The sequence below is a fragment of the Austrofundulus limnaeus genome, unplaced genomic scaffold, assembly GCF_001266775.1.
Source record: "Austrofundulus limnaeus strain Quisiro unplaced genomic scaffold, Austrofundulus_limnaeus-1.0 Scaffold131, whole genome shotgun sequence".
NCBI lineage: Eukaryota > Metazoa > Chordata > Actinopteri > Cyprinodontiformes > Rivulidae > Austrofundulus > Austrofundulus limnaeus.
Window position 1 is genome coordinate 262,356 of NW_013952533.1, and position 10,558 is coordinate 272,913.

The 10,558-nt window shown below is 40.3% G+C and overlaps 1 pseudogene; it reads right to left on the minus strand.

Moving 5' to 3' along the window:
• Positions 1-2,610: 2,610 nt before the first annotated feature.
• LOC106522514 (synaptic vesicle glycoprotein 2B pseudogene) lies at positions 2,611-10,338 on the minus strand (annotated as a pseudogene).
• Positions 10,339-10,558: the final 220 nt, after the last annotated feature.

Here is a 10,558-nt window from a genome sequence, read left to right on the forward strand (position 1 = left end):
TTTTTCCCTACTCTTTTGTCTTTTTGGTGGAAGCTTTTTCCATTAATCTGTTTTAGTGTTATCTCGTCTCAAAGACTTACACCTTTCAGAACTTCAAATAGACGAATAAATAAATGGGGGGAAAAAGTGTTTTAGTGAAATGTTAGGCAACACCATGCAATGTGAGCAGGTTCAGTGCAACATGGCATCAACTCAACATGGCTCAGGAACTTCAGTGGAAAAAAGAAAACCATTAATTCTTCAAAAAAAGTATTTGTTAGACAGGTGAGTCTAACACGCTGGTTCAAGAAACTTTTCACCAGTGCTGCTGATTGGAAGTTTTACCAACAGATCTATATAATATTATTTCCTTCAAATCATCCAATTAGTCATCATGTTGAATCTGAGTGTTGTCTTCCAGGAGAAGGCTTCTATCAAAAGGTTTATATAAATGTGGTCATTTCATTTGAGAAAGAGGTCATGGAGTTTCTCCCATTTTGTTTGAGACCAGCATGCCTTAGCCAGGAGAACTGTTGCGTCCCATTCGTTACGTATTGTAATATTTTGAATACATCCCTCCACTGCATATTATAACCGCTTTTGCCTACGGGACATCGTGCTCCAAAACAAGTCACTAATACGCACTGGTAAACAAGCAATCCCTATCATGACATGCACCAACACCATCGACTACAGACTGCTGGACGGGTGTAGCAACAGTACCTAAAGGGACGTGGCTTTTGAGAAAGGTCAATTACAGCTCTTTTTTATTTGCTGTTGCACTTTTTATCTGATAATAAAAAAAGCAGATCCAAACCATGTCAGCAAAAAGCCTTCTATACAACAACAGAGCCAAGAATTGATTCTATCGAGAACAAAATCCTTGTATTGGATCGATGCTTACGTTATGAGATTGATTCTCATTTACAGTTTATTTGCACTTTATTTTTTTACCATTAAAGTCAAAAATAAAGTCCATATAGTGCAGTCTCTAAATTGTTTGGAATTAGTCATGAGCCCTCCATCATGCCTGTGTGTAATTGTGTGAATGCCATTAGGCATTCACACTATTGTTTTTGTTTTTCTCTTTATTATTATTATTGTGTGAATGCCATTAGGCATTCACACTANTACCTGACAGCTCTGCACCGGGGCGCTGCAAGCCGCCAGGATCTCTGACTGCTGCAACATGCTCCATATTAGCCTGGGAACACACGCTGCATGCAATCACGGCCCCGTTCCTCATCAGCCTCTCCTAACGCTCCATCCCAGGAGCTCGTTGTTAAGGTGGAATGAGTGATGCGCAGTCTGTCAACGTCGCCCGGCTGCACAACCCCCAGGTCTGGAGGGAAACAAGGTGAGGGGCTTTCATTTGCAGTTGAGCTGTCTGCACAGACATTGAAGAGCAAATGATTTCATGGTACATTTCCCTGCGAGCTGCATCGGTGCCACACGCAGATTTCTGTCATTTTAGGCTTTTCTGGTAAACACCTGCAAACGTGTGACGCTAAAATAAAATTCCAATAAAAGATCCACAGCCCATAATGTACAACAGAATCATCTGTCAAAATATGCATGGGTGTCTGAAAAGAATCCAAGTCCCACAAGTCAAGTCCCAGACAGTTGTGGTACCACTGCCAAGGCTCAGCGAGGCTAATCTGGCTGCACACAATGGACCAATTCACTGCTAGGACACACAATGGTAATTATTCTGTGATCCAAGCCTTCTCCCTTAACTTGCAGGAGCAGCTGGGGGATATTCCTGTTTGATGATCTGTAGCCGTGAAAAGCCAAACATCTGCAGGATTTTGTTCCAGCCGAGCACAACAGCCCATCATTTCACTGATGAGTTCCTCCTTTTCTGGGTAAAGACTGGAACTCGCAGACAGATGACTGTCATTAGCTAGTCTTGTGGGTTTCCAAAAAGGATGCGCGTCTGTGTTGGTAAAGTAGATTTCCTAAATCAATCGTTTGCCATGCGAGCTGTGTGGTTTTAGGGAATCGTACGTCAGTGTGGCGGATCTGACAGAAATCGTCAACTATGGAGTTTTGTGCAGTGCTGGCATCTATAATGTACAAGTTTGTTTTATATATTGATATATTTGTATTTAACAGAATGATGAGTAGGCTACCTTACAATATTAACAATAATATTCCAGTCATATTTGCTAAGTCAAAGACTTACTGTATGGCCCTAGAAAACCAAGGCTTGCACCAAAATTCAGCCAAAGCCAAAAAGGTAAGCTTACTTTGGAGCCAAATGATGAACTCTTACTATAAAACCTTCAAAACTTTGAATCAAACTAAGAAAAAGGGAAAACAAGAATGGTGCAGCCATTTTGGATGCTGGATGTGCTTATAAGTTGGAAATCAGAAGTAGAAACCTTTTGTTGTCTCTGGTAAGACTGTCTATACACTAATATATCTTTACATCCCAAGGTTCTTGGTGTATAAAAGTCAGTGCAACTTTAAAATCTCCATGTAATTACTATGTTTTAATTTAACTTTAGCCAGGGTCAGACACTAAAACTGCATGTTTAGTTTTAAGAACCATCATAGTTTGGCCTAAAACACCAGATATACAACAATCCAAAAGGTTAGGGGACATGTAATAAGCTTATCCTTCTTATTTCAGATGCAGTCATTGATAGTGTATATCTGGACCACCATCTGGAAGATGAAAGTTGAAAACAAAAGTTCTGGAACAACTTCCCTGTAGACTGAATCCTCTACAAATATTAAGTCCCATCCACTCCATATTGCCCAAAGCAAAGTATTTAGCTGTATTTTATTTTGAAATGAAAGATTATGTAACACCATGACTGTGCAGAGCAGAAGGCCGGACTTAAAGCCCCACAGCTAGCATGATGAACCCAGTTTCAAAAATACAACACAGTAACTTTCATCAATCAGCTTCAGTTAGTTAGTTACTTTGTCTATATGAATATAGTCGATGGTTGCGATGGACATGTCTTTGAAGTGGTATTTTCTGAAAGAGGGCATTTGTCTGAGGTCTCACTGTGGAAATGTTGAAGAATTCTAAAAATACCCGTTGAATTATTGAAAAAAGTAACTATGTTTCACTGTGGTTATAAAATGTTGCCAATTTTAATGAATTTTAAGTGGCTTTAATTGAGTTGTTCTGATTATTCTCCCCTCAAAACAAAGATTTTATTTTATTTAAGTTGGGTTATTTAGTTCAACAAGGACAGATATTACACTTCAGCTTTAACCTCCTCTATGATTTAAAGCATTCCCTTTTATTTATTCATTTATTTTATTTTATTTTATTTATTCATTTCATTTCTTTAAAAAACAACAAAATTTATGTACAATAAAAAAAGCACAAAACTTTGCTGTGACCTACCCAGCAGTCCTTTGTCGGCGTTGGATATGCACATGTCCTTCTCGGCGCTGGGAAGGACAAAGCCCACCACGAACCCGTCCACCCCATCAGCCATCAGCGCCAGACCCAGCACGAAGAAGAGCATCCACTGGAAGCGTCCGTGTCCGCAGTCCTCCATGATGGTCTCGTACTGCTCCGGCAAGTTCTCCTCCTCCTCCTCCTGCTGTGCAGCCAGACGGGCTTTCCTCCTGGCCTCCAGCCGAGCCGCCCGCCGCGCCTCCTTGATCTCATCGGGGTGGGGGATGCCCTGGTATTCCCCTTCATACATCTGATCATCCTCGTCCGCGCCCTCGGTGGCGTCACTGGCTGCGTCCTCATCCTGCTGGGGGTAGTCGGTCTGGTAAGGGTAGCCGTCGTGACCTCCTCCGTCTTGAGTGTAGGTGTACTCTCCAGTATCAATCATCTGCTGGTTCACGTTGTTGTGATAGGGGTCATCCATGGTTCCTGCTGGGTGTGAGGGGAAGTCGCTGTCGTGTGCTGCTGAAGCTCAGATTGTCAGCTACAATGGCATAATCCTCCTGAGGAGTTCCTCTTGGCGTTGCTGCAGTCTCCTGGATCCCAGGTGTCACAAGCCGCAGCAGAGCTTCTGCAGTTCAGGTCTCACGTTTTAAGGCCTCACGCACTGCGTTGACGGAATGCTACCTTCCTTGATTTGCACAGTGCTGCATTCTGAACCTGAAACAGATGACAATCCATCAACTTTTTTTAACAAAACAGAGCTCTTGGAGAGCAGAGACGTTGCTGTGCACAGTTGCCTTTTAGGACAGTTTGTGACCTGTCACAGCTGCAGTCTCAAATGATAAATCTGCTGTCATTTCAGGGCTTTTAACACAGAGAAAGTAACAAAAACACATATTTTCCATCACTGGGTTATACATATGCATTTTCCTTTACTATTTTAATTTTACTTTTTAAGAGTTGATGCTCTCTGTAATCAGAAGTGTTCTTTCTTCTTTACTCCCTTCACCTTTTCACGTGTTATTCTTTCCACTTTATTCCCAAAGCATTTTCAGCTCTATTGCTGGTTATTATTCAGCACGAATAAAAGTGTCTTTTGGCAGGAGAGAGAAAGTCAGGAATGCCGGTTTCTCCTGCAGGCTGTTTGTCCTTCTGCACAAGCAGATAATCTCTTCGTCTCCTCGCTCAAACGCTCTGACGCCATTTTGATCCATCACACAGCGCTGCTGTGACGGCAGACACATTCATCTGCTTTGGGTTTTTACACTGACCAGAGCCCCGGAGCTCTGTTGCTGCGGAACAAAATGACACACTACACCAAAATACTCTGACTTTTTGTTGTCACATCAATTACTGGAAAGATTAAGAGACTTACACAGTGGAGTTATGCACACACAATAACGAAATCAATCAGCGGTTAATCTGATGGTAAGTCCTGTGTGATGTAGAGATAGGAAATGATTTTTCTCAAACCAAACAGCTCGACTGAACGCCAGCTGCTGCTTAGCGCACAATTCAGTTTCAGGTCCCACAGTTACAAACACTGACTTGTGACGGCTGTGAATCGACTGGTCAAAGTTTTTTTTTTCCCTACTCTTTTGTCTTTTTGGTGGAAGCTTTTTCCATTAATCTGTTTTAGTGTTATCTCGTCTCAAAGACTTACACCTTTCAGAACTTCAAATAGACGAATAAATAAATGGGGGGAAAAAGTGTTTTAGTGAAATGTTAGGCAACACCATGCAATGTGAGCAGGTTCAGTGCAACATGGCATCAACTCAACATGGCTCAGGAACTTCAGTGGAAAAAAGAAAACCATTAATTCTTCAAAAAAAGTATTTGTTAGACAGGTGAGTCTAACACGCTGGTTCAAGAAACTTTTCACCAGTGCTGCTGATTGGAAGTTTTACCAACAGATCTATATAATATTATTTCCTTCAAATCATCCAATTAGTCATCATGTTGAATCTGAGTGTTGTCTTCCAGGAGAAGGCTTCTATCAAAAGGTTTATATAAATGTGGTCATTTCATTTGAGAAAGAGGTCATGGAGTTTCTCCCATTTTGTTTGAGACCAGCATGCCTTAGCCAGGAGAACTGTTGCGTCCCATTCGTTACGTATTGTAATATTTTGAATACATCCCTCCACTGCATATTATAACCGCTTTTGCCTACGGGACATCGTGCTCCAAAACAAGTCACTAATACGCACTGGTAAACAAGCAATCCCTATCATGACATGCACCAACACCATCGACTACAGACTGCTGGACGGGTGTAGCAACAGTACCTAAAGGGACGTGGCTTTTGAGAAAGGTCAATTACAGCTCTTTTTTATTTGCTGTTGCACTTTTTATCTGATAATAAAAAAAGCAGATCCAAACCATGTCAGCAAAAAGCCTTCTATACAACAACAGAGCCAAGAATTGATTCTATCGAGAACAAAATCCTTGTATTGGATCGATGCTTACGTTATGAGATTGATTCTCATTTACAGTTTATTTGCACTTTATTTTTTTACCATTAAAGTCAAAAATAAAGTCCATATAGTGCAGTCTCTAAATTGTTTGGAATTAGTCATGAGCCCTCCATCATGCCTGTGTGTAATTAAATATATTTTTGATGTGTTCTTGATGTTATATTTATATTTTTGTTACATCCTTGCTTCTTTTTTTGTTTTTTTGCAATAGTGACTTTTTTCTTGTGTGTAGTAGAAGGTAATAGGTTAATTATTTATTGTTTTTTCCTATAACATTGTTCTGTTTTGTTGAAGTTAGTTAATACAAAGCATTTATATTTGCCTAAAATCTTTCTTCTGTTTTATCTTAATCAACTGATTTAAGGCAAAAATCACAAAATTGTTCAATGAACATGATAAGTATTGAAATATGTGATGGAAGCCATGAAGTTACTTGGTATCGGATTGATACCAAAATTCTTAGCATAGCCCACCCCTACTTTCCTATAGAGATGAAGCATTCAGACTTGGTATACTTTCTTTAAATGAACATACACTCACACACTTGTCAAAAATACACAGAATAGTTTATGTGATCGTCATTTCCCCACATCTATGGTTTTAGAACCACCAAAAACTGGATTTTGCAATTGTGATGTAGAATTGTGCACGGCACCACTGTAACCCAGATAAACTGTTCTTCCCAAGGGACTGGTTCCATCCTTCATCAACATCTTCAGTCTTTTTCTCAGTTATTTTATTTATTTATTTTTTTTCTGACTGCTTGTTTCTATCAGAGTTGTGGAGAATATGGGGAAAAATTGGAATAATCCGAAGACAGGCTGCCAATCCATCACAGGGCCACATAAAGATGAACAAAACAGACAATCGTTGACAATTTAGAGTCACTTAACCATGTATGTTTTTGACTGTAGGAAAATAGTTATTCTTGGGAAAAATGCCACTCGTAAAATCAGAGCAACAAAGAAGTCCCAGCTGCAAGCTGAACCTCCAACCTTCTCGCTGCAAGGTAACAGTGCTAACTGCTCCATCGTGTGGCCCCTGTCTTCCTGCTCCTGGTTGTTCCTCCAGAAAAACAAATGAAAGCCATTAAAATCTAATTCTCCTCCTTTATGATACAAAATCAGAAGGAGACAGGCATCTGAATWAATCAGGACTCGCTTTGATGCAATCAATAGTGCCATGCTCTCAAAAGTTAAAAGCAAATTGCAAAAATAACCAAGTTACATATTTTGACTGATTTAAAAGAAATGCGTTTGCTCAGCAGGGGGGCTATGGTAGCTTAAAAGCAATCACCAAAGCTAAAACCCAGCAGGTCTTTCTAAAATCGATATATTTTGACCTGTTTGTAATTGTTATTGTTCAATAAGTGGTCACATCCCACAATGCTTTGCTTGGTTTGAGTAACTCTGGTCGGTTCTGGTTCAGAGCCAAGATGATGAACATTTATTCCAGATTAAGACTTCAGATTTCGTTATTTTGACCTTGTTGCCTCACATTATTGTATGAAAACATCATCAATGGGACGGCAGTGGATTACAGAATCTAGATTAAAGCCAATAAAACGAGTCGTCGAGCATTAAAAACATCTATTTTAGAGTTCAAATGTGTGAATGAACACGTTTTGTTGCCAGGAAGTGCTGCAACACCATGAAGGGATCATCATCATCAACTTGAAATGCAGTTGTGTGAATAAAACATGAACTATTCAGCAGAGAATTGCAAGAAGATCAGTGCTCAGGCTGGTCGAGGGAGCTGATGTTTCTTTCATCATCTCACCGCAGCTGGCTCTTAGATAACAGTTAGGCTGCCTGCACTCAGTCTGGTCCCCTCCATCTCCCTCCCTCTGCTGTCGGCGTATTGATCCACGTTCACGTTCACACTCAAAACACACACACACACACACACACACACGTACACTAATTCAGACGTCAAACGGCTTTTTATGCGGCCACAGATTTGGTATAGGTCATGATCTGCTTTCCTCCGAGAGTGCCAAAAAGTCAGCGAGTCCCTTAGAAATCATGAGAATCAATGTCTGTCTGAGGTTTAACAGGAAGCGGAGAGGTCACGCCGTAATTTACCGAGAGCAATTTCAGTTTCACAACTGACCTTTTTGCTGTTTAAATTTTTTACTGGCTTGTCTGAGCCAAACTKTACTGTCTCCACTTCATCAGGATCTCCGTCTTATTGTTCTTTGGAGCCTAGCACGGGTGTAGACTTTCATTTCGGTGATACTGTACAATAAAATGCCAATGCGTACACATTTTTATCCCAGCTGTATTTCTCATATTTAATTCAGGCAGCTGGTGAAACCACAGTTTCATGTTGCAGCTCACAGAGCAGCTTTTTTTCTACATCTTGTTAGCTGCAAAGGCCTCAAACAAACATCTATAGTTGAGCTTCTCCTTTGATTTTTTTTCCCCTCACCGATGTACTTCCAAATAATAACTTCCTTGTTTTGGACGTACCGTGTGAAGCAGTTTTCCTTTAAAAAATGTGAACCTGCAGAAATGATATCTTTTTAGAACGCACTGCATGCTGTTGGGGAGTATTTTAATTGCTCTAATGTCAGATTTGTACAACAAATACATTTAGCTTTTACTATCTTCTTGTTATTGCCCATCGTCAAGAACACGTTTGTCTTTCTGTCAGCAAAATATCTCAAAAACCACTGGACAGATTTTACCGAAACTCTCAAAATGTGATCCTTGAATCTACCAGGGAGGCCCTGTCAATATGGTGCCCCAGTCATGATTTCAGGTGGTGCCCCCTGTGCAATTTTCACGGCCAATTTACATACTTTTACACACCAAATAAAATAAGTTTGCCTTTATTATTTTTTATCTTTAGAAACCAGGTTGTCCAATTAAAATAGCTAACAATATGATTAATTTAAAACAGAATACCAGAAGGCTTCATCATTCCTGCCAACATCCCCCGACATCCACAAGGAACACCTGTTCATGTTAGCATGCAGCTGTGGAGTGAAGCAGTTCTAGGGGGGTCCTGGGGTATACTCCCCTGGAAAATGTTATAGAAAGATCTACTCAAAACTTTGCATTGTCCAGCCATGTGAAGGGCATTTTACTAAAATCTTGGGATTATTAAAACAGCATAAAATCAGTATTTTATGACAGTAGGACCCTGAAACCTGACATATAAATAATAATAATATTGTATATCAAACTTYCGCAGCACTTTTTAGGACACTCAAAGAAGCTCGGAGGTGGTAAGCTGCAATGTAGCCACAGCTGCCCTGGGACACGCTGACAGAAGAGAGGCTGCCAGGCACTGCCACCACCAGACATTAACCTGAACTTTATCTGAGATCATAACTGAAACTTCCATTATTTATTTATTTTTTCTATTTGCCCACTGGTCACCCGTAGTTAGTCTTGACAGCATCATTTGTTACTTTTATCTTAAAATATCCTCTGCATTTTATAACCGCATGTAGTAACGAAACAGCTGAGAAACCTGCAGAACAAGTTACCTTCATAAACCTGAGTAACCAGCAATTATTCTACAAACTGAGTCAACTATACTCTGAYAAAAAGTTTTGGAACATTTTTTGTCCCCCATTTGTAGTGGCCCCTAGATGGACGGCACCCTTAGCATTTGCCTGTACTGCCTGTGCCCTGATGTGCAACATGGCCAGTTTATAACTCTGTAGGATGATACATATWAGAATGAAGATTAGTTTTAAATGCTGGCATAAAAGGGGGGTGGATGATGTGCTTCAAATCAAGGCCTTAAAACAGTTATTTTATTTCTTTTTTTTTTGTCTGTCAGGATTCCTGTGAGCTGTAGGGTGAGAGGTTCAGGGAAATAACTCAAAAATGATGTTGTTATTGTTCAAAACATATTTGATGTGCATCGCTACATCTGCTGCACCTCCTGTCAGAACGACTGAACTGAAGTGAGTTCAGTTTAATCTCAGTGGCCTTTAGAGGTCAAAYGACAAACCTGCATGATTGTTGAAGATAAACTTCCCGTCTACATGTTGAAGTCATTTATCAGTAATTTAATTCTGAGTAAATCACTGCCAGCAGGTCCTTACTGTGAATYTTTAAAATACACAGTGGGAAATATTCAACATGATACGAAATATTGTCCTTTAAAAGGACACTGTGCAGGGTGACTTAAACTAAAAATTAAAATTAGTCWTAGTTTCTACATGAACAGATTTCATTCTTTACACGACAAAGTTTTGGCCAAAATCTTGTTCTTCTGTTGAATCAGATAAAATTGTAAAAAGCTAATAAAGTCACTGTTATTAATTACTTTTTGGATTTCCTACTTTATAAAACCAGAAAAAGAGAACGGAAATCATAAAAACAAACTTACCAGAGTTGACATTCTTCTTTTGAATGAGTAAATTCTAAACAAAACAGACATGAATGTGTTTTAAAAAGTTAGATTCCAAGTGGAATTTTCAGATGTCCAGATCCTACATGACAGTTTATCCCAAGGCCGTGCTGCAGCCAAACCTGAGGGATTAGGACGCCAGCTCACAACTCCTCCCCCCCTCCATCTACAGTCCCCCCACCCCTCTCCACACACACACTCCCACCAGCCACGCCACCCCTCCCACTCAGGGCTCATCCCTCAGGACACTCCCCGGAACCACCCACCCTCCCCACACCTTTGGAGCCTGATGGTTTGGTCCTCCAGCAGCTGACTGACTGCAGGACGTTTTCATCTCGTTACTCATCTCTGAGAGAGATCCTCTGCAAAC